Source organism: Talpa occidentalis, unplaced genomic scaffold (assembly GCF_014898055.3).
Source record: "Talpa occidentalis isolate TD23 unplaced genomic scaffold, MPIMG_talOcc4v2.1 talOcc4.2, whole genome shotgun sequence".
Lineage (NCBI taxonomy): Eukaryota > Metazoa > Chordata > Mammalia > Eulipotyphla > Talpidae > Talpa > Talpa occidentalis.
This window is the reverse complement of record NW_023602073.1, coordinates 54,572,337-54,598,285: the sequence shown is the minus strand read 5'-3', so window position 1 is coordinate 54,598,285 and position 25,949 is coordinate 54,572,337. Positions and strand designations below refer to the sequence as shown.

The window sequence follows — 25,949 nt, the reverse complement described above, 5'->3', positions numbered from 1 at the left end:
TGGAAGAAATCATCTCTACATAAGAACAAAATAACACCAAAAAGGAAAAGTACTTTTAAAAATGAAGCAAAAACAAAGTATTTAAAAAATACTTAGTCTGGTGACAGTCTTGTATATGTTTATAAGCCCTTTGACTTTTTTTTTTTAAAGATTTATTTATTTATTCATACAAGCACTGGGTACCATCAGAGGCATGGGAGGGTGATAGAATTCACCAGAGCCAGAGCAGGGAACAGAACATGCAGATTGACGAAATACACTGCTGAGGGGAGCAGCGGGCAGGCAGGAGAAGTCTGTTGTGCAATGTGGGACCCATGCCAGCGGCCGGGGATCGAACCAGCACTGCAGAGGCTGCGAGCAGCTTCACAGCCAAGCACTCAAACGCTGTGCCACCAGGGGAGGCCCCAGCCCTTTGACTTTTGGAACCACTATGTTGATTTTGATTAAAATTTCATTAAATTTATACATTACAGTCCACTCTGGGAACATTGTATTCTCCTTAATGTTTTGATCTTCTTTTGTGGTTCAGAAAATTTTATAATATTTTGTCTGATGATTCTTTACATTCTTTATTAAATATATGACTTTGGGGGGAGGCCCTTATTAATAGGTTTTTCTTTTCCTAACTATTTTTCCTTATAGTTCTTGACTTAGTCTACCAGAAACAAATGATGCTGCCTCCCATGTGGTTTTAATTTGCCTGAGAGAAAAATATCCAATGCCTTACTTTGGTTCTACTTAAACCCAACTTCCACAATAGTTGTTTGTCACCAAAACTAGTGAGGACTGGCGTTGTGGAGTTGGGAGTGAAGCTTAGCATGTGGGTGTGCCTTCCAGAGTGCTCTGCCTTTTTGTCTAGAAAAACATTCCATATGCAAAGAGAAGTGAAGGACTCACTTAGCTATTGGAAGAGGGAACACCTGTTACCCTCATGATCTAGGTCACAATCAAGTGTTAAATTTAAACCAAGATGGGTTCACACTTAAGAACTGTAGGAAAATGACAACTATAAATATCAACATCTTCAAAAGCTTCCATGTCTGGAGACTGCAAATTTTTTTTTTTTTTTCTGTTCACTCAGTCCCAAGTGAGTGTCAGGATGTGGAATTGGGTCTTGTGGTCTAGGCTCTGGTTACTAAATTTTCAACAAAGCCCACATATCAACTGTGAGTTTGATCTGCTGGTGAAGACCTGATTCATTCAGTTTTAGAGTCAATTAACTAATTCTGGGATGTATGAGACAGAAAGGAAATCACGACAGTAATAAGGGGACAGACCCAGATTTTTTTAGGGTTTTCTGTTGCAGAGAAGGAACATAACACAGCTGTGCTTGTCCTGTCAGGGGGACATGACACCCTCTTGGGGAAAATCAGGTTTTTTTTGACTTTGCCACAGACTTTCTCCCCTAATGTATTGGGTCCTTATCAGTCAGGATGGTGAGAAAATGAAGTTACCCCCAGCCATGATGATAATGATAATAAGTATAATGATAATATTGATAAAACCTAGTGTTTGTTGAATATTTACTGTATTCCAGACACTCAGTTCTAAGTGCTCTTATCACATTACCTGACTTAATCTTCATGTACCCTGAGATCAGCATATTATTACTTCCCTTCTCCATTTTACCAGTGAAGATATTGTAGCATGGAGGAATTGGATACTTGCTCAGATCTATACCATTAACAGAGGTGGAGTCAGAATTCAAACCAGGCAGTCTAACCTCACAGTCACGTCCCATAGGGGCAAATATGCTACACTACAGTCCAGAGGACATTTATACTGCACTTCTTAGAGACACTGGACCATTTACTAAACCACCCACTCAATTCTTCTGAAGAAGTAATTGCAGTGGATCTTGGTCACATACACCTTCAAACACCTGGCAGTGTTTCTCTGGGGCAAGCCCTGAGGTGGAGGGTTGCATTTTGCAGCCTAAGTGCCCCTAAGTAGTCTTCTTATGGGAGGGTACTTCCTCCTCTCTTCCCTTCTCATATCTGACAGTGCTTGACTGGTGCAACATGCACGCTTAGATGAACACTCCTGACCAGGTCTGGTCTAGAATACTTTATCTGCCAGATATTTAAAGAGATGAAACACTTTGGAATATTCATGATCAGCTGAGGAATCTGAAATTTTATTGTCAGCCTTATTTAGAAATCTTACAGTTCAAACAGATGGAGGCAACAAAACTTTTCAGATGAATCAAAAATCAAAGAAATGTTCCTGAGCTGAGACACTTGCTAAATGGGACTGAAGAGCCAGGCCTGGCACCCAACCTTGGAAATTCCAACACAGAAGTTGCTGTCCTTTAGCTTCATACTGGACATTTATTCTGAAAGTCTTCTTTTTCAAGGAAGAGTGTAAATGTCAATAGTGCTTTTCTACCTCTGCTCACTTGGGTACCACAAGGTTCATGGGTACAGAATTTAAGGCTCATCAGATTTTGGGAGTGTCTATATCTTCCCTCTATCTATGATATATACAATATAGTCATTACTTCAGTTCTGTGAGATGAGTGGTAAGGAAACGATCACCTAGGGGACTCCCCGGTGGCGCAGTGGTTGAGCGCTGGGTTGCAAAGCTGCCCACAGCCTCTGCAGCGCTGTTTGATCCCTGGCCACCGGGTAAGGGTCCCACATGGCGCGCAGACCTCTCCTGCCGCCCACTGCTCCCCTCAGCAGTGTACTTCGGTCCTTCTGCCTGTTCTGCTCCCGGCTCTGGCTCTGGTGAATTCTCTCACCCTCCCGCACTTCGGACTGTACCCAATGCTTGTATAAATAAATAAATAAAGCTTTTAAAAAAATTTAAGTTAAAAAAATAAAAAAAGAAAAGATCACCTTGGGGAAAATGAAAGGTATAAATGACTGAAAATATATAAAAGAACTGAAAAATTGCCTGAGAGTTCAACTAAGATTGAAAACTTTGTGGTCATGATCCCAGAGGGACCATAAATGCCTGCAGGAAAGGGAGAAGGAGGAGAATTGACACAGCACTGGCAGGCAACTTCATAAATCCCACACGTGTCTCCATATACAGATGTTACATATACAAATTTCATTAAACTGAGATGCTAATGGAATTTCACTGCCTCCATCCCTGCCTGCCACCACAACTTGGGGTTTGTCTCCTTGATGATTTTGTCTGCCAGATACAAGTGATGCTGACTCCCCTCCTTCTCCTTATTAGCTGAAATTAAAGTTTTTCTTGATATATCATGGTTTCATGTACATGTGGTTTATGCAAAGATCTGTGTCTTCCTCCTTCCTGTTCAACCACAGCCCCGGTCTAACAACCACTTCCTCTTCCCAGACAGCTCCCCCTTCCTACACATATCAAATGGGTTATTTCTGAGACTTTCCATGTACATTTGAAATAGTAGTTTAGTCTCTGTTTAATCCTTCAACAATCTTCTTACAAGATGTGGAGAACAAGAGAACAAACTATGGGATACTGAGAGTGTAGTTATTCTTTCAATTGTGAAGGCAATTTTCAATAAGATGTTTTATTTTATAAAACATTTTCTGGGTGTATGAATCTATCACATTAGTAAATACATTGTAGAGGTTTTACAAAAAGAAAAATAGTATTGGGAACCCCTCCCAAATAAAAAGGGAAATTGTTTGGTGTGATAATAAAGATTGTGTTCAGCTCTGGGTCAGATTTAGGGCCACTAGCTTAATATCTGAAAGAGACTGGACTTAAATAGTGAGGGCTGTATTAACCAATGGCCAGATCTGTAGAGCTCACACTTGAATAGAGATTCAAACCATGCTGACAGCCAGTTTAGGATTTAGGCAACAAAAGAGCCCCCTGCTGGAGGCCAGTTCTGGAGCTCTATACATCGGGTGGGTCATCAGTAAGGACACAAGTGTATTTTCTGAAAGAGTGAATCTTCAGGATCTGGGAAAAATTAGGTAGCACCCTCCTCTCCATAATAAGTAAATCTGATAAATCAGTCCTAATTTTCTCTGTATGACAGAATTTTTGCAAAGTGATAGTTGATCATTTGAGCTAAATTAGTTTACACTGAACTGATTCAAGAGCAATGTGTACTGGTGCTGGGAGCCATATTACTCATGTCGTCTGACAAAGGTCCGGGCATGGGGCAGATTCCTGAAAAGTCAGGAGCTGCGTTAGCTGACTCCTGCTAGTTTCTCCTCATTTGTTTATGGCTAGTTTCCCATTGTTAATTATGCATTTAAAAGTAAAACTGCCAATGCTGTTTGATCAATTACTGAAAAACCAATTTGATGACAAATGGCACTGCGTGATACAAATATTACATTTTTTATAAAATTAGTAGTTCTCTGCCAAAAGGCAGTAATTCAACATTCGGCCTTACATTAACAAAGTGAAAAAACTTCTGGGAACAAAAGGCTGTAAACATCTCTCGGCCAAAGTCTTTAAGAAAATTCCTGTTAAGCCAGGAGGCCATAGCCAGCTCCTGCTATATTTTTCCTGTTTGTTTAGGGCTAATTCCCCTGGATGTAACAATTGATATGGTAGCTGTTAGAGTATGCATTCGAGAATAAGTCAACAACAATTTTGTTACTGGTTAAGCTAATAAACATGGCAGCACAAATAATGCACTTGGAAATAGTCAATGTTATAACTACTGATATGTCACATATTAAACATTTCGAAAACCAAAAATTATAACCATCTCTGACCCTGCCCCTGATGAAATATTTGTAGTTCCTTAAAACAACAACCAGCAATTTTACGGAAAAAGAAATTGTCTTGATCTTAAAGTTAGATACGGAAACTAGGCTGACTAGATAAGTAGAGGAGTAACAGGTAGAAAACTCTTTTGTTTGATTAGAAAAATTCCTCCCTTAATTGAGAGCTGGGGGCTAGGGAAGAGTCAGTGAGGCTTGCCTGGCATGAATGCCCTCCAGGCCCTTGGTTTCTTAATATCGAATCAATATTAAAACAATATACTATAGATGATGATTTCTATATAAAAGTCTTCTGTTTTTTGCTTTAATCATTTGGTTATATGTTAGTCTAAACTTTATAGGTTAGTTAGAAAATATCCCTTTGCCTCCCATCCCCCAGGTAACCTCCTGCCCTTTCTTTCCCTAGCCCTTAGTTAATCGTTCACCATGGCAAACTTAGAAATGTTAGTTGCAGTCACATAGGCTTTTTGCTAGTAATATAATAACTGTTGGGTTGTTTAAAGTAAATAATTATTTTAAGAACATTTGTTTAGCAACTGTGCCTTCTTTAAGACAAAGAATAATACATGTCACAACCTCTGCAAACAGATAGCAAACAGACCTTTGGCTGCTCTTTAAAAACATGTGATGATTGTTATTTTCCTACCTTAATGCATATGCTTATACACTCACGATTTGCTTAGTATAAATAAAGAACTGCTGAGACCCTCAGCAGGATGATGTCTGCACCCTGACTGAGTGTTTGCATCTCTTCATTTTCCCTCCCTTAACATTCTCTACAATTGCGCTGACGCCTTCCCATCCTTCAGGAACCCCTGACACCCAGACTGCTGCGGCTGGCTCAAGGCAAGAGCAATGTGTAGTGGTAACTGCAGTCTAGGCTAGGGTCATGCATGGCACACGAGGTTACCAGTGACAGATAGTGTCTCACCACCCATTCACATGCCTGTTCTTTTCTAGTGCTGAAAAAAGATACATACAACACCAAGGAGTTTATAACTAGATAATTGTTACCATGAAATGCTCTTTTTTCTTTTTTTTAATTTTATGTTTATATTCCCCATACAACTGCAACCCCCTTATTTTGACTCCAATCCCTTCTTCCCCTCCCCACAAGTGTGTCTCTGGTTCATAGTTGTTTGTTGATACCATGAAATGCTCTTTTTTAGCTTTTGTTGGATATTCTCTATTATACTTGTATTTTCTCACTCTGAGATATCATGTAGTAAACTTGCAAATTTATAATCTTTTTTCTTCCAGTATATTTTCTCCGTGTAAATTTAAATTTAAGACTAAGGCCTTCCCTGGTGGCGCAGGCGATTAAGCACAGAGCTGTGAAGCTGTCCGCAGCCTGCAGAGCTGGTTTGATCACGGTGGCCGGTGAGAATCCCACATGGCGCTGCAGATCTCTCTTGTCTCGCCCACTGCTCCCCTCAGCAGTGTATTTCATCAGTCTGCCTGTTCTGTTCCCCGCTCTGTCTCTGGTGCATCCTCTTACCCTCCGGTGCATCTGGCCTTATTTTCATAAATGTAAAAATAAATATACATAGATAGAAATATTTGCTGTATTTCAATTTTAGTTTTGACAATCTAAGTTTTCTATATCCATTATACTTATTAAAATTATTTTTCTCAATTTATGACATATTTTAAAGTGTCTTTAGGATTGATATAACTTATAAGAAATATGTAGTAAAGTCAATTTGCCAATATTTTAAAATGTTCTTGCCATGGTATCCCTGTGAAGAAATGTTTTCTTACCTAAGCTCATAAAAATAATCTAAATTTTCTATTAAAATTTTTCTTGATCACATTTAAATATTCTGCATGGAATTTTTAGTGGATGTTACATGGTATGAATCCCATGTTGAATTTTCTTTCTAGTTAACCAATTCTATGCCATTTCTAAGTGAATTCCAATACCAACTCCAACATATGTAATACTTCCATGTATTAATAGGTTGGTTCTGGGTCCCTTGGTTTGTTCTTTTGTCTATAATGTTTTTCCCTACACCAATACAACTCTTATTTATATGCATTTGATAATGTGTTGGTAACTAACTGGAAAAAATCTTGTCAGTTCTTTTGAATGTATAACTTGACTAGTCTTTAAAAAATATCCAGTTCATGAAGATATAATAGAAATCAAAATTGTATATACTTAAGGTGTACAGTGTGGTATGCTAGATAACTAGCATAGTCATCATTTCACATAGCTTACCTTTTTGTGTGTGTGTGTGATGAACACACTTAAGAACATTTATTCTTTCAGCAAGCAGCAAGTGTACAATACAGTTTTATTAGCTATAGACCCATGCAACACATTACATCTCCAGAACTTATTCATCCTGTGTAACTGAAAGTTTATATTCCTTGATCACAGTCTCCCTTTTTCCTTCATTCTTTTGTTCCCTGGTTCTATGTGTTCAAGTCATATTCCATATATATAAGAAAGAAAAACATTGCTTTTGTTTTTTTAGAAATCTAACTTAAATTTTAAACACTTGCATTTCTTTTTTGGAGCAGTGATGCCAAGAGTATATTACAATTTTTAAAGAATCATCAAAGAATAAACATTTCAAGACCATATAATAAAATGGAAACTTTGTAGCAAGAGCATAAAACTACTCTGTGGCAAGATCCCACCACCTTGCCCCACCCTTATACACACTCAGCCTTTATTCACAGCCTGATTGTTTATTGTAATTGTTTATTTATTGTTTTTGTGAGGGAGAGAAACATTAGTAAGTCCTAGCCCTTTATCTTGATGACATCATCCCTCTTTTTCAATTTTAAGGCGCAAGGTTAAATTATTGATTTTTAAAAATATTCTTTACTAATATAGATATTTATACTCAAAAATATTCTTTCTAAGCACTATTTTAGCTGTATCCAATAAGTCCCATCACATTTTATCTTCATTTTCATTTATTTTAAAGTATTTTTTACTTCCCTTTTGATTTCTTTTTTGAATCGTTAGTTAGACTCATTGGTTATTTAGGAATGTATTGTTTTAGTTCTACATATATTTTCACATTTTTTACTATTTGAATTCTAATTTCATTCCACTGGAGTGAGAAAACATATTTTCTCACTAATTTCATTCCATTGGAGTGAGAAAACATATTTTGTATTATTTCTATCCTTTGAAACTCATTAAAGTTCATTTTATTGCCTACCACATGGTCTATTCTGAATGATCCTTTTACACTTGAGAAGAATTTATATTTTGTTTTTGTTGGGCAGAGTGTTCTATAGATGTTTGTTAGGTCTGGTTGGTTAAATGTTAGACTTGTCTTCTATTCATTCTATTCTTATCCATGTTATGTATATGGTTGTTCTATCTACTTCTCTAAGTGGAGTGTTAAAGACTCCAACTATTATTTTTGGATGATCTATTTCTTTCACATCATATATTTTGTTTTTCTGTTGTTAGATTGATATACATTTGTAATTAACATGCCTTTTTAGCAGTGATGCTTTCATCTTTATAAAATTATCCTTTTGGACAGATTTTTTTTGTTATAAAGTCTATTTTGTCTATTAGTATAGCCATTCCACCTTTCGTGTTTTTGCTACTTACATGTGATCCCTTTTTCTAAAAATGGATCATTTTTTTTTTAAATAATAAATTTTATTTTTATATTCCCCATACAATTGCAAACGCCCCATTCTGACCCCAATCCTTCCCCTCCCGCCCCCACCCCCAAAAAGTGTCTCTGGTTCATAGTTTTTTGTTGATTTTGATTTTCACTTTCTTATATTCAAAATGGATCATTTTATGATATAATAATCTTTGCCTTTTGCTTGAATATTTTATTTATTTATTTATTTTAAAGATTCATTTATTTATTTATTTATTTATTTATTTATTTATTTATTATTTATACAAGAACCAGGGTACAGGCCAGATGTACAGGAGGGTGAGAGGATTCACCAGAGACAGAGCAGGGAACAGAACAGGCAGATGACGAAATACACTGCTGAGGGGAGCAGCGGGCATGACAGGAGAGGTCTGCCGTGCCATGTGGGATCCTTGCTGCAGAGTCTGCGGACTGCTTCACAGCACTGTGCTCAACCACCTGCACCACCAGGGGAGGCCCGCTTGAATATTTAATGCATTCACATTTAAAGTTATTTTTTACATAGTTTGAGTTACATTAGCCAATTTAAATTTTGTTTTCTGTATGTCATCTCTTTTTTGTTTCTCCATTACACCTTTACTATACTTTTACAATGAATGAATATTTTCTAATGTAACATTTTAATTTAATTATATATTAATGGTTGTTCTAGGGTTTACCATATACATAAAAGAATCAGTTGCAGTATTATGCTAGCTTATCCTAGTAATATTTAGAAATGTTCCTCTACAGAGTTCTATTCCCTTTTGCACCTTTATGTAATGATATTGTTATATGCATTAAATCTAATGTTACAGGAGGGCTCCAGGATTCTCCTGGGCCACAGTACAACTGATTTTTAAAACATTTTAAGAAACAATTGAAAAAAATACGCACTTTAATAATGCTTTAAAATAAGTGCATTGTGTCTCCCTAGTGGCTCAGCGGATTGAACTCAGTGTTGTGAAGCTGTCCACAGCCTCTGCAGTGCGGGTTCAATTCCCAGCCGGTTAGGGAGATACCCACATGGTGCTGCAGACCTCTCCTGTCTAGCCCGCTGCTCCCCTCAGCAGTGTATTTCGTCGTCTGACTGTTCTGTTCCCCGCTCTGTCTCTGGTGACTTCTCTTACCCTCCCACGCCCCTGGCCTGTACTCCAGCTCTTGTATAAATAAATAAATCTTGAAAAAAAATTACCTCCCCCAGTCCTTACTTTACTCTGAGGAAATTGTAGTATTTCTTGTTAGGGTACAAAGAGCGCAGCCTAATTGGGAGACATGTATTTTTCAGCCAAAGAGTAGAGATAATTCATCCCATAATTCTATGTTAGTAAACAAAGAGTACTAGCAATGGCTTGGTTAACTCTTAAATTACCATGAGCACAGTTACCCCAAGAAATGCTTCAACAAGCATCCCTTGGAGGGATGCTTGAAAAGAATTTTAAAAAGACTAATAGTTTAATTAGCTACTATTTTTGGCCTTCTGAGGTATATTTTCCTCTAGGCTAATTAAAAATGTTATCCTTTTTTAAATTTTATTTATTTATTTTTAAAAAGATTTATTTATTTATTTATTTTATACAAGAACTGGGTACAGTCAGAAGCGTGGGAGGGTGAGAGAATTCACCATGGCCAGAGTGGGGAGCAGGAGAGGTCTCCTGCCTCCCGCTGCTCCCCTCAGCCGTGTGTTTCGTCAGTCTGCCTGCTCTGCTCCCGCTCTGTCTCTGGTGAATTCTCTTACCCTCCCACGCCTCTGGCCTGTACCCCCGCTCTTGTATAAATAAATCAATCTTGAAAAAAAAATTACCTTCCCTAGTCCTCACTTTACCCTAAGAACTTGTAGTATTTCTTGTTAGGGTACAATTCTATGTTAGGAAACAAAGAGTTCTAGCAATGGCCTGGTTATAGGTTATAGGTTTTAAAAGTTATGCAGAGAAATGTTAGAGAAGAATTTTGAATCTCGGGCTTCCCTGGTGGCGCAGCGGTTGAGCGCTGGGTTGCGAAGCTGCCCACGGCCTCTGCCGCGCCGGTTCGATCCCCGGCTGCTCCCTGGCCACCAGAGGAGGGTCCCACATGGCGCGCAGACCTCTCCTGCCGCCCGCTGCTCCCCTCAGCAGTGTACTTCGGTCCTTCTGCCTGCTCTGCTCCCTGCTCTGGCTCTGGTGAATTCTCTCACCCTCCCGTGCTTCTGACTGTACCCAGTGCATGTATAAACAAACAAACAAATAAATAAATAAATAAAACATGCCTCTATTAAAAAAAAAAAAAGAATTTTGAATCTCAAAAGTACCAAAGTCTAAATTTCTTCCACAGACTTTATAATTGTTAAGAATAAATGATGATAATAGAAATTTCCCTCTCCTCACACTTAAGATAAACATTTTTTTTTAAGATTTTTATTTATTTATTTATACAAGCACTGGTACAGTAAGAACACGGGAGGGTGAGAGAATTCACCAGAGCCAGAGAGGGGAACAGAACAGGCAGACAGACAAAATACACTGCTGAGAGGAGCAGCAGGCGGCAGGAGAGGTCTGCGCGCCATGTGGGACCCTCACCCGGCAGCCAGGGATTGAACCGGCGCTGCAGAGGCTGTGGGCAGCTTCGCAGTGCAGTGCTCAACCGCTGTGCCACCAGGGGAGGCCCCCTTTTTTTTATTTTTTAAATTAAACTTACTTTTTAAAAAAGATTTTATTTCTGTGTAGAAGAATGGGGTGTAGGCCAGATGTGCGGGAGGGGGCTGGTGAGAGGATTCACCAGAGACAGAGTGGGAGCAGAACAGGAAGATCTACTGAAATACACTGTTGAGGGGAGCAGAGGAGAGACAGGAGAGGTCTGCTGTGCCATATGTGGGTATACATGAAATTCAGAGAATGGTCACTGACCTTTTATTTCAAGCGCTCTTCTGATTGCCGATAAAATATTTTTAATTCCTGGATTTTGGACTTAGGCAGAATTGGGTTTGGATTCTAATTCTAAAAATATTATATCTTTTAAACTCACTGATTTTGGGCATCCTACTAATTTTTTCATTAACTGATCACATATTTATTGGCTGTTAAGAATTGTTCTGGGTGCTGAAGATTGAGCAGTTAATCAACATGGAATTCTGCCATGATGATTAATTGAGAAATAACACATCTGGAAGAATTGCTTTACTGGAGCAAAATGATCATTACATAATAATGTGACGTATACTCTCTTATGACAATCAGCAGGTGGGATCCTGGACTTTTGTTCACTTTCCACCTTACCCACCACAGGTACTCTTGCATCCCTAGTAGGGAGAGTCCAGCATCATAGCCATTTCCTTCTCTTTTAAAACTGAGCAGGGACTTCCCACCAAGGCATTATTAAAAAAATATTAACTACCTTTCCTCCCTTACCTATCACTAAGTGAGGTAGATGCTTACTCTCGGCTTCACAACTATAAAATGTAATTTTTGACTCTCCACGTGACACACCTCTTTCCATGAAGTAGGTAGCCAGCCATTCCTCCTATCACATATTGGTCAGTGTCCCTTCTCCATCGTCTCTTTCCGAGACACCATCAGACAGACCTCCTTAGCAGGTACATCTGCTGGAGAGGAGTGATGCTGCCTCACTTTCTATTCCTATTGGTTGAAGAGAAAGTTCAACGAAGGGATGGGGATTTCCATGGTTTTCTTTCTTAAAATGCCTTAGTGTAAAAAGCTGTAATGCTTTCCCAAAAAAAATGAAACAAAAATAAGTTAACTAATGGGCAGATTTGGGGTTTGAGGGCTGTGCCTATAGGGGCTGCCTCTGAAGAGAGAAGATCCTATTCTTTTGAAAGGACTCATCCTTTTCGTTACATGATATTTCTTTGCACAAAGGCAAGCATTTTAGCACTTAATAAATCCAAACCTGGGCCTCCCTGGTGGCGCAAGGATTAAGACACAACCTATGAGCTGTCCCAGCCTTCACAGCATGAGTTCCATCCCCAGCCAACCATGGAGCAACCCACATGGCATAGGCAGACCTCTCCTGTCTCGCCCACTGCTCCCCTCAGCCCACTGCTTCAGTCAATCTGCCTGTTCTGTTCCCTGCTCTGTCTCTGGTGAATCCTCTCACCCCCATACCTCTGGCCTGTGCCCCACCTCTTGTATGCATAAATAAATAAATCTTAAAAAAAAAAAATCCAAACCCTCCCTTCTGTCACTTCCTAGTCTTGTAACTACACCAAAATGATTTGTTAGTACATTTCTCTTTCTTCTTGCTGCTATACAATTCTTTGCTTTATTGGGGTGATTTCACTCTGTAGATCTCCCATTCATTAAGGGCTGCTGCTTATTCATATCAGCCTCGGTCAAGACTCTTTTCCCTGCCTGCCTCTGTTTTCCTTGTCCCTGTGTGTACTTCCTTTATATTTTCTTGGCCCCTTCTGCACCCTCATCAACCTGAAATATACTTCCTTTCCCCTTTTTATGAGTTCTACTATCAACATTCACAGAGAACTCTAATATTTACTTTTAAGGTGCTTAGAAATTTATAAAGCATTTAAACAATTTTGTCTATTTTTGAAAACCCATGGCTCTGCCAATTTATGCTCTTACTTTACATTTTAAACAAATCTATTGCAGCTCTGGTTGCAGTGTATTTTTGGTAGACTATGTAGGCCCTGCGTGCATAGGAAGCAAGACCTACAGACACCAGTCAGCCTTGCAATGCCAGCACCTTGAAGAATTCTTTACACATTGCACAAATATGCATTTTTACTTATATTCCCCAAAGAGATTTTTTTATTTTTGAAGTTAGGATATAATTCCCATATTCCCAGTATCACTTCCAAAAGTGATAAAATTTTATTTTTGAAATTCTAATAATTATTAAATGAAGTAATGAAAAGTGCCTAATCAAGGCTTAGAACTATGATTTCATTTCCATCATTGTTACTGCACTTTTGCATGATGACCAGCAGCTGGAGAGAGGACTCTGAGTCTCTTTCTATTGATTCAGTCTTACCCCATCACAGATTAATTTTCTACCAGCAATGAGATACTAACATCATAGAATTTCCTTTCACTTAGCCCTGATCAGGGACTTTCCAATGATGAAAATGATGAGTGTCATCCTTATTATGACACTCTAGACTCATTTTAATCATGTTTGACTTAGCAATCCACTTATCGTATCCTGTTTCTTCCTGTGAATTCCAGGTATTAGACCTTCTTCTCACCACATAACTAACCTGCCTCTTCTCTACTTTCTCATAGGATCTTGTAACCAGACATACTAGAAGTCACATTGCTTGGTAAAGACAAGTGATGCTCATTTACCTACCAGTTATATAGGAACAGAAAAGATAACTAATGGGAATTGTCATAAAGTGCCTTCATTCAGCAGATTGACTTATTTCATCCTAAAAGAGAGTCTAGGACCCAGGATACAGGATACAGGACGCAGATGACCCAGGATACAGAAGCAACCTGGGGTTCAAGGATCGACTCTTTCAGTGCTATTACTCATTGAAAGAAAAGGGACAGTTCTAAGACATTCTACCTTTTCTTTCTCAACTCATCCAATAGTAGTACCTCTTACAAGTGTGTGAAGACACAGGCATTCAGGAATACTAACCCTCTAGTCTTACTGTAACCTCCTTAGTCTGGGTGCTCTTCCTATACCTGATTTCTGACCTACCAACAGTTGATTTTGCTGCTTTGCATTTGTTCATTTTTTCATTATTGTCCATAAGAAATAACTGCTCTGTTCAGTCTCCTAGACCTGAACCTAACAGGTTCTTTCTGAATATCTGCTCCTATCCCATGCTCTTCTGTAACCTGGACATTCAGTATAGTCAATCAGGGCTTCTTAAGTTAATTTCTACTCTCTCCCCACACTTCTTTTTTTTTTTTTTTAAGATTTCTTTATTTATTTATACAAGAACCAGTGTACAGGCCAGATGCGTGGGAGGGTGAGAGGATTCACCAGAGACAGAACAGGGTGCAGAACAGGCAGACTGACTGAAATACACTGCTGAGCGGAGCAGTCGGCACGACAGGAGAGGTCTGCCACGCCATGTGGGACCCTCAGTGGCTGGCTGGGATCAAACCAGCACTGCAGAGGCTGCAGGACAGCTTCACAGCGAACTGTCTGCGCCACTAGAGGAGGCCCTCTCCCCACACTTTTAACCCCCACCAGATACTAGTCTTGCTCATGTGGCTCATGACTCTTTTCCCCTGCTGGTCTGAATCATACCCTCCTCCTTCTCTGATTCAAGTCTCACTTCTGCAAATGAACTATATTTTCACATTTCCTCTAAGTACTGCACCCTATACACATATGCTCTTTTCCTACCATTTTTAAATTTGGGTACTTTAAATTTATACCCATTTGTATTTTTGTTTTAATTCATAAGTGCCTATATTTATCCTTAATATATCGTTTATTAATACAACAACTATTACACCTATTCTGAACCAGGAGTTTCTCTGGGAACTGAGGAGAGATTGGTGTACAGAGAACATAACTTTTCTGACTGATGAGGTTTAATGTGTGTTTCTTTCTTTCCTGATCGATATTGATCTTGAGATCTCCATCTTGGCTTCCTAGTCCCCCACACTCTTTTCAACATAGGATGTGTTCAATAACTATTTGCTCTTTGGATTTCATCAGTCATACTCCATACTTCTGTAGTCACATGATACTTGACATAATGTTTGACACTCACAAATAATGAGAGAAAATGTACTATTTGATAGATATTGTGGCATCAAGAGGAAATTAAAGTGGAGATTGAGAAAATATGTCCTTCTCTGACTTTGGAGGTAATGATTAGGGAGTAATCTCTGCCATGTGCTCTCCTCTGCCCTTTGCATCTGCCCATTTCTGTTCATTGCCTTCCCAAAGCTCACCTTTTTTCTCAAATTTAATTGTCCCTTTTCTTCATCAGTTTCCAAAATATCTGAGGGTGTGTGGTCTTCCATCCTTCTTATTTCTCCTTTTCCTAATCACAGACAAAGGAGCCCAGCTAGTGGCAGGCTTCTAAGTGTCAGTGTGATCTGCTTGTTGAAGGTCCTTATGAGGAGCTTTCCTAGGACATCACATGATACTCACTGTGCCCAGTCATTTCCTACTGTTGCATTTAAATATTATACTTGTAACTATCAGTCAATATTTTTTCCCTTTTTAAAAAATAAATTATTGTTTTTAGTGAGGTAAATGTGCTTTACAACACTGTATGTGACTTAGAGACACAGGCTTTTATCAAAGCACACAAGATCCTCTCCCGTTTTCTATCCCCCCTACTTTGGTAGGCTCATACCTATGATCAAATTTCTAGGTTTTGCTTTGGTTTAGTTTTGTCTGCTTCTTTGTTTTGTTTCTCTATATTCCATATATGAATGAAATAATCTGAATTTTGTCTTTCTCCTTATTTCTTATTACTAATGAATTTTATGTCCTGTTTTAAGAACATGTTTGCTACTTCCAAATTATAAAGATATTCTCTAATATTATCTTATAAAGATTTTATTTCATTGCTTTTTACATAAAATATACAATTATGTTGGAATTCTTTTTGTATTTATGATTTAGGTATCAAATTTTATTAATTTTTAAAATAAGGATATCCAACCAATCCAGAAGTTTTTGTTGATAAGGCATCCTTTCCTGAGAGCTCAACTGAAAACAACTAGGTCACAAAAGAGGGTCAAAAGAGAAGGTCAAAAGTTTATTATTAAACTTACATAATGTTACTAAGCATATATATATATATATATATATATAGCTGTGAAGATACATTGAAGAGCAAGGAAATGATTGGTGTAGAAGTCTGAATAGTGAATGACCTGGATGGGGAGGGGGAAGAGTGTGGGTGGGATGAAGCACATTATGGGTTCATGGGGTGCTGGGCCAATGTTCTGTTTCTTGATCTGGGTGATGATTCCATTGCTATATGCATAATTAGCATTATAATAATTTATTACATTCTAGATGTAAGCTTTATGTATATTTCTATGTTTTTTTCTCTATGTACAACACTATGTATAAGGTGTTAAATGTAAAGTATTTAATATTTTGGCCAGATTCTATTAATAGATTTTACTGAGTACCACTAGTGATCAGCATTTTTCAGTGTGCTGGGACGTAGCTGTTAACTGAAAATAGAGTGTGATACTGTGCATCTGTGGAAGAGCGTCATTCAGTGTCTGGGGTAACAGATCTCTTTCACAGTCCTCATCTCCTTTTTGACAGGAATAGAAGGAGATGTCATCATTTTTATTTGTGCTTTTTAATCATAGCCAAGGACTTCACACATAGATGTGAAAAATCGAGATTTATGTCCACATTGTTCTAAATGCTTAGCTCCTCCGATCCTCACTCATTCCAGGTTTTGTTTCATTCTGCAACACTTTCTTCACTAACCACCTAATCAGTTCCTAACTCATTTCCCTGAAGGAAAATTTTTAGCCTTTCTTATCAACATCCTGTCTAAGCCCCGACTTCTACCCAAGACTACAAATAAGACCTTCTGGGCAGATGTATCTGCTAGGTATTAGTGATGCTGCCTCATTCTTTATCCCCATTGGTTAAAAACCAAAACCAAAAAAAAAAAAAAAAAAACCCAAAAAACAGGACAGCACAAGATGGTTATCTGAGCACGGGGATTTCCAGTAAATCCCTTTTCTTTCCCAACCTTCCCTTCTCTTCCCCTCCTCTTCTCTCTTCCTCCCTCCTCTCTTTCCCTCTTCTCTTTGCTCTCCTTCCTCCTTCTCCATCTTCCCCCTCCTTTATCTCCAGAGTGTTTCACCCACAAGGAAAGAACCAACACCCAGATCAATGTGAGACTGATCCTTTGGGTGCTACCTCCAAAAGGAAAGAAAATGCATCCCTTCTAAAAGACCCCACGTTCCTCTATTCATCAAATATCAGGTTTAATGCATGCCTGGTAATCTAAAATATGCAGTGTTCCTATAGTCCATTCCTATAGTCCATTCTTATTGTCATAACACTAATCTCTATCCCTACTTCCTCATAACTAACCTTGGAATTCTAGAAGTGTTTCTCGTTAATATTTTTGTGCTAGTCCCATCTCTATAAAAGATGTAGCCTCTTTAATAATTTTTACTGTCTTTCTTAGCATAATAAAAGTCTGCACATTCACTTTGATCTCCCAGCATTATTTAAGAAGAAATTTCAATTTCTGTCAAACAGGACTCTTCTCTACACCCACCACCTCTGGCCACTCCCTCCACTGCACGTGTATCATGATCATTCCTGTTTCCCAACCAGTCTCTAACCAACCTGAAATAGAACCCAACCCTCTATGTTCTAAGTCTCACTTCCTCTAGAATACACATCTGTACAAATGCTTCATTTTTGCTGAAAGTTATGCTTGTGCTTAATTTTAGCTAGTTTGTTCATGGCCAATGTTAATGACACCAGTTTGTGCTTTGATTGCTTTCTCTATATTTATATCTATATCAACATCTTTGTATCTATGTCTGTTTATAATTGTATCTCTCTTTATCTCCAGCATCAGAAGAATTCTGTGCATACAGGAAGCTCTTAATAAATTTTTAATGACTGAATATCCCCAACTAGATTGTAGATATGTGTACTTGAGTTCTTGGTTAAAATTTGCTGAATGTTTTGCTTTGTTGTTTTTTGTAGTGTTATTGTTTTTTTTTTTTTACACTGATGTCTTATTTGGTTCCCCTATATTCCTGTTATAAATGAAACCATCCGATAATTTTTGTTTTCCTTTTGGTTTATGTCACTGAGCATAATTCCTTCTAGCAAAAACAGACAAATAAACCAGAGACACACTGCAGGGGAGGAGGAGGGAGAGGGATCAGAGGGAGGGAGAGAGGGAGGAGCACAGGGGACTGTGGTGATGGTGCATGGGTGCCTTGGGGAAGGAAATTCTATGGGGACTCAACCTGAGGGGGTGGGGGAAAGCAAATATTGTCTAAAAATTAAAAAAAATGATAAATGTTAAAATAAAATTAAAAAATTCCTGAATGGTGAAAGGTTAATATCATAGCAATGTAAAGATATGAGAGATATATATTGAGAATATTTGATTTGGAAATGTGTGAAGCAGGAACAATTCTTTTCACAAAATTCTCTTTTCAGTAAATTGTTGCTAATTGCTGCCACCCTCCCTGTGTGGCTTCAACAATTTTTTCTGTGTGGAAACAGAAAACTATTTCTTTCTAGAAAATGTGAAGATGAGCAAGGGTTTACTGTTCTCCAGGTCATGCCCCAGATGGTGACTGATGTTCCTCATTTTGTTACAGGGCAGGGAGAGGGCACCCCCAAACCCCCAAACATTCCTGCTCTAAATAGATTCTGCTATTTGCCACATCAAGACAAAACAGATTCTAGTGTGTAACCTTCAATGGAAAGGAACTTTAATACAGTTAGTGTGCAATACAGAAAAGGGGAAGAATGGGGAATATAGTTTCCAAATCAAACACCCAGAGTTACCCATCCCCCTTATGGGTAAATGTCCAGCCAGGCAGCGTTGGCCCAAAGCAAGGCCTGAAAGTCTGCCACAAGTCTAAGGCACCTTCTGGTGAGGACCCATTGGAAAGGGCCAGAAGGGGCCAGACAAGTCTGGAAGGAAAAGAGAAAAATCAAACCCAAAATCAAAAGCTGCCATTGTTCACCTCCCCATGAGTCTCTCACCCACAACTGTTTTAACCAGTCCATGACCAAAAAGCAAGTGCAGTTTATTCACATGTGTCTCTGCTCCATGTGCCTCCTCCAGGTCTCCTTCTGGCTCCATCCTACTTCCTTCCTTCTCCAGTCTTCTCCCCCGCTTCTTCTCTTTCCCTGCAAAGCTCCACCTTTCCTTGGGTGGGGCAGGGATACTGGAATCTCCCCTTTTCCTCCCCTGTTATAATTTCATACTTCACTCACGAAAAAACATAATATTTTCTTGATGCTGATTACTTGGATCTTTTGAATGTCCTTATTTCTGTGTCCTTATTTCTACATTCCCCTTGTCCACAATACTGGATACTGACATTTCATAGATTCACTTATTTCAGATCCTCTGCATATTTATCTCTCCTTTTCCCACTCCCTGGCACTAATGCTGGTGTCCACTTTAAAACAGGTGAGCATTAGTCATGTGCTTATTTAGGGCCTTGGTCAAGAGCTTTCCTAGGATATCCTGTGGTAACAGGTAACCTTGCCCCAGCACTTTCTCATTATTCTCACATGAGTCACTATCCCTATTCAAATTCAATACAGCCACTGAGGTAGTAGTTACTTTGTGTTGTGATTAGATTTCAAAACCTCTGGGCCAGCGCACCACTCAGCTCATTCTCCAGACCTTGGTGTCCTGTGTTCACCTGAGCTGCTCTCCATGGGCCACACTCTGTGTCACAGCTCAGGATGCTCAGCTTTTTCTCTCAGGTCCTGCTCCTCTCCACCACATGCCCTCAAATGCTTCCTCTCCCTTTTCTACACTTACCTTCTTTTATCTGCCCTGACATCTGCAAAATATCTTTAGTTCTTCTAGGTCTTTCATTTTTAAAAAGTGCCATTTTGTGTAAGTACACATACACACAAATATACAACTGAATTGATTATTATAATGCCAACATAAATGGACTCACACCCAGATATACTAACACACCACACATACATACGTGTCAGGTTGGTGCCACTCTTTAACCCTCACCCCCTATTTGGTGACAGTCTGCATTTGGGTAGGGTTATTGGGTCAAGTATTAAAGGGCACAGCTGGTGAATAGACACAAATTTGACAAACTCCAAGTTTGAATTCACAGCCTCCTTTTCTGCCCTTAGGATATGATCTGTGTTAGCCATGCTCTGGCAGTGAGTTGAGGGATTATCTTCATCATCTCATGCATCTGAGATGTTCCCTACACCTTTGCTTTTGAAATTTTCATCAGTGATGAGCCCTGAACTCACCTTCTCTCTCTGTTCCCACCACACAATGCATAATATTTTTTCTCTATACTTCATTAAATTGATTTTTAAAAGGATTCTTGGTATTAAAATTAAATTTTAGGAAAAATATGATTTTAATTCTTATCTCAGGGCACCATTTTAAACAAAAATATTTTAACAAATTTTCGATATATATACTGTGATATATATATACACATATATCTATATCTATCTATCTATCTATCTATCTATCTATCTATCTATCTATCTATATATATATATACACACACACCCATACATACATACATATGGGGATATGTGCGTTTGTATAGTGACTTCTGGAAAGAATGCCAGAGAGTTCCTGCTTTGAGTTTTAGGTTTGGAATTATACACATTTTTGTTTAATAAACTAGTAAAATTTCTTCATATAATTTGGATTATTGTCTCATTATGACGTGTGGCGGTGGGATGAAAATGGATTACTCAGAGTCCATGTCCACAATGATGAGAAGCCTAGAGGGACCACACCAAGAAAGTGCAGTCCAGCTCCAAGGGTAGTCTCATTTTTATTTAGAATCAGACAGAAAGAAAGAGATCGAAGAAGCAAGCAGGCAAATGGGGAATGCACAAGTGTGAGGGGGATGCATAACCAGCTGCACCAGCCAAGGTTGAGAAATAAGGAGAAAGTCAAGAAAAGTCTCAGTGTTTATGCTGCTGTAGCCATAACACCTATTGCTGTTTCTGCACATGCTGTTTTTCAGCATGTATAGACCCTCACGTCAGGACTTTTGCCCTGAGAGGTTCCCTATCTTAAACTTTCCCTGTTTTTGCACATGCTATTTTCGGCATGTATGGATCTTCATGCCAGGACTTTTGCCCTGGAAGATTCCTTATCAACTTTCCCTGTTTCTGTACCCCGAGAGGCACAGAATAGTCAAAGTAAAGAATAATCAAGGCAAAGACAGAATAGTTGAGGCACATAATAATACAAGTTCCCAAAGATTGTGTCCTATTATGGTATTAATTAGACATTATTTATATTAAGATTATTAAATTTTCATTATACTTTTCATAATTTTACTCAGGTGTGTAGGATGGTTTATGAGCTATTGGTATTTGCTTACTCTTGCTTCAAGTATCTCTCATTGTTAGAATTAATGGTGCAATACCCAACACAACTTGTAATAGTTAGCACTCGTTTTGTGATTTCAAAGGGACTAATCCAAAAATACACATATTTTATTAGTTACTAATTAGCGAGAAGTAGAGTGGAGAGAGACCTGGCCCAAACTTAAACTGTTAAATGTGACTTGATGTTCATGCTTTTCAAGTTCTATATAATTAGGAAGATCAATCTGCCCTATGGTCTGGAATACCTGATAACTCACGTGGTATAAGAATTATTTCTATTTTGAAAAAAGAAAATTGTATAAAATGAGCCCAAATAAACAAGCAATAAAGATAATTGAAATTAAAAATAAAATTCACAGCTATATATTTATTCTGTTTCTGTTATTTTCTTCTGTATTTTGGGGGTACAGTGTACTTTATTGATGGTTCTTGACAAGACAGGACTCTCTAGGACCCTCCCCTTCCCCCAGGAGTCAGTGACAGGTTATTCTCAGTGTGTTGGATTGAAGCAGCAAGTTTTCAAACCTGCTGCTTGGGGGAGTCTGATGCTTAGTTTCTGTTGCTTTCCCCAGTCTGCTGCTTGGGGGAGTCTACCACTTTGATTCTGCTGCTTGCTGAAGCCAAGAAGTTGCTGGGTGTACTGCACTTCTTGTCGGTGGTGGTAGCCATGACTGCCTTGAACCCCCTTCCCGAACAATCAAGAATGCTATGCTGTGATGGGATAGCAAGTTCCCTCATACAAACGGTATAAAACCTTGCCATTTTTGTTCTTGGGTGCTCAGCCCTTTGGGGAGCAATCCCACTGAGCCTGCCAGTGTGACAAGTAAATCTCTCCGCTCTCTGAGTGCCCCTCATTTCTGGGGGAAATTGCTGTAACAGGATGAGTGGGGGAGGGACCTCCCAGCACCTGAGGTTGACTTTCTTCCTCCTGTGCTTTAGCTGGTGCTGGTGGCCCTGAGGCTCTTACTTCTTGGGCCCAGGAGGTCCACTGCTGAAGGGGGCCTTGATGCCCCAGCCAGATAAGACAATGGCAAGCAGCTAAGAAAAAGGGCCTCACACCATGGGGCTGAAGAATTAACATCCCTTTATTTTTTGTTCTTGGTCATAAAGAGAGAAAAAATTTCTCAGAAAGTACATTAGGCAATAAATTACATGTATCAGCAGACTGTAAGTAAATGGCATGGAAAATTATCTGTTTAGAAATTAGTTATTAAACAATTTGGTCCACTTGACAATGGAGGACAATTTATTGTACATGCCTGACAAGCAATCCAGCACAACAGTTATAGTTAAGTCCTTCTTTTGCTTTTTTTTTTGAAGTTTCTTGGGAAAGTTTTTAAATGAAGTTAATTGTGTTAAGGAGTTTCTAGGTAGAAAAAGTTCTGATAGCAGCTGGTCTCCGGCTGAAGGCCATGCGAATAAGAAAAGTCTTTTGATGCTTAGGCTTTAGCTGATAGGGATGCACTGGCGGCTATCCACTGTCTTAGGTAATTGTCTAGCTGAAATAATGAGTTTTAGTGTAAGGCTTAGTTTTTTATCTATCAACCTTGAAGGCTACCATCTAGCTGGGACCCTTAGGAGCCAGTAGTCCGTGGGAAAAGAATACACTGATTGTTTCTGCTTTGCACATGATGATGTAATTTCTCTGCTTGCTAAAACTGAATAAATAAAGACCTGTTGGGTCCGGGAGTAGGAAATAATTGCACCAAAAAGAAGAATGCATGTCTGCCTCATCCCCTTCCCTTCAGCCCTCAATGTGTGGCCTAGGCTGTCTCTCCTTTCAGGAACCCCTGACACGACATTTTTCCGGAGACTGGTCCACGGCAGTCCACCACCCTGTTTTGGCCAAATTTAATGAGCTTCACAAAGTGGTCCTCAAGGGCAATGCCAGCCCCAGCATGGAAGTGGGAGGCGTGGGTGTCACTGTTAAAATCGAAGGTTACAACCTGGTCCTCAGTGTCACCCAGAATGTCCATGAGGGGGCCCGGTAACCTCTGCTTCACCACCTTCTTGATATCAAGGTATCTGGCAGCTTTCTTCAGGTGGCAGGTCAGATGCACAACCAACACTTTAGGGGGTGACACGAAGGTGGTGCCAGACAGTTTCCTGTTTAGCTGAGGGGCGATCTTGCCCACCGCCTTGGCGGCTCCACAGAATCGGGGACGATGTCCTGGGCAGCCCCTCGGCCTGCACCGCAGCTTCCCAGAGGGGCCGTGCACAGTCTTCTGAGGGCAGTGATGGCACAGATCGTGGTCACGACGCCAAAGCTGCCATGGATGCGCTTGGTCTGGGGGCCCAGCAGCTGGTGCAGGAGGCACTGCTGACATCTTGAGATGCCATCTTGACATCTTGACATCTTTCCCGCCCATCACAAACACCGGGCGTCGGCAGAAGGGGCAGAGATGATGACCCTGTGGCCCCAATTTCAAGTGAGTCCCGACCTTCTTCAGGGTTGTGAAGACACCACTGTCCCCCACAACATAGTCAGCACCAGCACCTCCCCATTTGATGCTGATGGGATCTCTTCCTGGAAGACAGAGCTGGACCTTCCTTGAATGAATTATATATATCAGCATACTGTAAGTAAATGGCACGGTATCTCAGCCCTTGGGGCACTCCCACTGGGGCACACAGGCGTAGTTGAGGTCAATGAGGGGTCACGGATGGTAGCAGGGTCCACTCTGCTGAGTTAAAAGCAGCCCCAGTGACCAGGCGCCCCTCGGCTCAGCCCCTTCAGTGCCCCTTCTTGGTGGTGGTATCCAGAGCGCCCCGCTGCGCTGCAGGGAAGAGGTGGCGTGTGCGCACCGGGAGGAGCAGGAAGCCTTCTGTGATTTGGACAGTTTTTAATTCACCAAAAGTCATTACATGAAATTTTTGGTGTGGTATTTTATCTGATTTTCTTCTATATTCTTTGAAATCTCTCAAGCCTGTTATATCCTTTGTTATGCACAAAATTTTATACAATCTTATATTTTAATCTTCATAGTTTTCTTTATAACTTCAGTTTCAAATCTCCCTAATTTCATTGCATTGGCTTTCTTTTCTTTTTTTAACTTTAAGATGAACAACTTATTTTTTCACTATGATTTCTTCGAAATTGTAATTATAAGGTTATGAATTTAAGGTTATGAATTTACATTAAAACTTTGGTGGAATGAGAGAAAAGTTTATATATAAGCCATAATTATTTGTATAGTTGCCCATTTAATTATGTGCTAAATTAATGGAATATATTGTTTATTGTTTTTTCATGTACATTTTCTTATACATTCTCAATACATTTTAAAATTATGATCAATTAACATGCATACATTCTACTTTGTTATGTATTATGACTTTTATTGTGAATTAATCTATATTTGACATTGTATTTTATAAAAACTTAGGAGGGAAATTTGTCTCTCTGCCTATACAGACCAACATGCCATAATATTGCATTATATACATTATAATTTATATTCAAATTATTTATGGATAATGTTATTTCAAATTTTGGTTTTCCTTTTTTGCTGGATCTATCATAGAGATGTATGATTTCATAAAGTTTCTGGTTGAAGTATGTATCTAGTTATTTGCACTTATTTAAACTTTTTGAAAAGAGAATATTAATATTTGGGCTTATTTACCTGTTCATGACAGAAAACTTAACATACAGCAAATTTCAATAAAGAATTAAAAACAAAGCTATAATCATTAACCAATTATTTCCAAAACTCTGAGTTTTGAAATATATTTTACAGAATTTTGTTTAAATTATGCATTTTCATGATCATTATAACTATCTTTTAACAATGCTATAATAATAGTGTATACTCTTAATATATACTGTCACATTTGTCATATTAAATAAATCCATTTTTTTACTGCTTCTGTATTTTCTTTACTGCCTTTTTGTTATTCCCATGTTTTTATATTTTGAAATAGGAGAAAATCTTTTTTTAATTTAATGTATTTTATTTTATATAATTCTTACATCATTTTTCATTTTTGCACAATGTATGTATTTTCATTTTGGTTATATTCCCCATACAATTCCACCCCCCTTATTTTGACCCTAATGCCTCCTCTCCTCCCGCTACCCCTGTAGTGTGTCTCTGGTTTATAGTTGCTTGTTGATTTTGATTTTTTTCCTTCATTATAATTAGTCTTTTCCTGGTCCTTTATTTAGGTTTTCTAAATTCCAGCTATGAGTGAGACCATCCGCTATATTTCTTTTTCTTTCTGACTTATTTCGCTGAGCATGATCCCTTCCAGCTCCATCCATGTTGCTGCAAATTGCATGAGTTTATCTTTTTTGATTGCTGAGTAATATTCTATTGTGTATATAGACCACATCTTCTTGATACAGTCATTTATTTTTGGACATTTAGATTGTTTCCATAGCTTAGCTATTGTAAATAGTGCTGTTATAAACATAGGGGTGCAGTTGCCCTTTTGAATTAATGTTTCTGTGTCCTTTGGGCAAATACCTAGCAGAGGAATTGCTGGATCATATGGAAGCTCTATCTTTAGTAGGTTGAGAAATCTCCACACAGCTTTCCATAGTGATTGGGCCATTTTGCACTCCCACCAGCAGTTCAGGAGGGTTCCTTTTTCTTCACATCTTCACCAACATTTGTTTTTGCTA

General features: G+C 38.9%; 1 pseudogene; it reads right to left on the bottom strand.

The window, feature by feature from the left end:
- Positions 1-23,085: 23,085 nt before the first annotated feature.
- On the bottom strand, positions 23,086-23,898 carry LOC119251389 (glyceraldehyde-3-phosphate dehydrogenase-like; annotated as a pseudogene).
- Positions 23,899-25,949: the final 2,051 nt, after the last annotated feature.